General features: G+C 38.8%; 1 pseudogene; it reads right to left on the bottom strand.

Annotated features, from left to right (window-relative positions):
- Positions 1–1,017: 1,017 nt before the first annotated feature.
- LOC100445683 (ADP-ribosylation factor-like protein 2-binding protein) lies at positions 1,018–1,488 on the bottom strand (annotated as a pseudogene).
- Between the last annotated feature and the right edge of the window lie 244 nt (positions 1,489–1,732).

Here is a 1,732-nt window from a genome sequence, read left to right as displayed (position 1 = left end):
ACACATTTAACATGGTATAGGAACAGGGTACCTTTTAGTCTGTCTCCAACACACAGCATACATTCATTGGTGCACAGTAAAATAGGAGCAAAGGACAATGTAGGAAGCATTTTTGCCTTCATAGCACTAAAGAGTACAAATCACATAGCATATAATACTTTGATCTTTGAATAATCATGAAAATTCCAAGATTATAGCCACTAGGTAAGCTTGAGTATTCATCTCTCTCTCTCTCTTTGTCTCTCTCTCTCTCTCTCTCTCTATATATATATATATATTTTTTTTTAAATAATGCTTAAGATAGACTTCTAGAAACAGTGATACTACATCAGGACCAGAAGAAGACATAGTGACACAATGACTGCAAATGTTAAGACTAGTAGTTGACTTTCACATGTAGTTTTTAGGTAAAGGTCATCTCTTTCATCAGTTGATTCCTAAAGCCAAGACAAGCTGTCATCATAGAAGATTCCGAAATATCAAGACAGGCAGCTGGCTTGACTAACACGCTAGGTAAATATAAAAAACCCATTGAGACTGAAGGACTGAAATTCTGAACCATGTACAAAAGAGCTGTGAGTGCGCAAAAAGATTCATGCAAAGCTCCTGGGACAAAAAGGGCTCCTGATGGTGGGTTATTCCATGCTGTTAACACACCAACATGTATGCTGGGCCAGGGGTCCTCCGGGTGAAATGCTTGATGTGGGCTTTCTTCAGAGGGGTCTGACTCAGAAGCATCTGAGAGCAGTGTTTACTTGGGGAGGAGAGGAGTATTAGGGTTCCTAAACACTTCAGGCATACTAAGGTTCATGAATACAAGAAGGTGTTTCAGGAGAAATATGTCAAGGAGGGTTAGGTCATTTTGGTTTTGGCCCATCAATACATAACGTGAGGGAATAGTTGCAGAACACAGTAAGTCTTTCCAAAATATATTCTTAAGTCATTATTAGCTGAGCCTATTGGCCTTTTGGGCTGGTGACATCCAGAATGATCTCATTCATTGTCTGGAGGTAGGACCTAGTGCTTCAGATCATTCTGGGAAGCTAACATAGAAGATGATTTACACAATGAAGTCACCAGTAAACCACTGCTTAAGTCCAATCCTAGCCTTGTTTTTCTTCTTTGTAGTCCAGAAATCGTTCTTTAAATGCTATCAAACCTGCAAATGTGAACAGTATGTCAAATATGTCACCAACTACTTCATCTTTATGGTGCTGTAATGTCGTAAAGGCTGCCATGTTAAATCCAAGCATCTGCCCCAGCAGCTGGTCTTTAAGAAATATATTCATTAAAAGAAGGCATGTAGATGAGTTTATTCTCTAACGTGTCTTCAAATTCCTGACAGTATTTGTCCAAGAAATTTCTCTGTAATAACTAAAACTCGTTATCTACCATAATGTAGTATAAATATCCAGCTACAGCATAAAATTGTTCAGCAGAGATGCAGGAGAAAGACAGTAAGAAGTTATCTTCCTCTAAAGTGTTCATCCTCCCTCTGGAGCAGGACTTTCGGTCTCCTATCCCACCTGCGACCCAACGGATGGCTCTGTGTGTTGCTGCGGCTGCCTCTGTACAACCCTGCTTTGGATGACTGTCTATCAAATTCTTTGCCATTTTTAAATTGGGCTATTTATCTTCTTATTATATACTTGTAAGAATTCTTTATCTATTCTTGGTGTAAGTCCCTCATCAGATATATTATTTACACAAAATTTCTACTACGTTGAATTCT

This window comes from Pongo abelii, chromosome 4 (genome assembly GCF_028885655.2).
Source record: "Pongo abelii isolate AG06213 chromosome 4, NHGRI_mPonAbe1-v2.0_pri, whole genome shotgun sequence".
NCBI classification, from domain to species: domain Eukaryota; kingdom Metazoa; phylum Chordata; class Mammalia; order Primates; family Hominidae; genus Pongo; species Pongo abelii.
The sequence above is the reverse complement of the archived record's forward strand: the minus strand, read 5'-3'. Positions and strand labels throughout refer to the sequence as shown.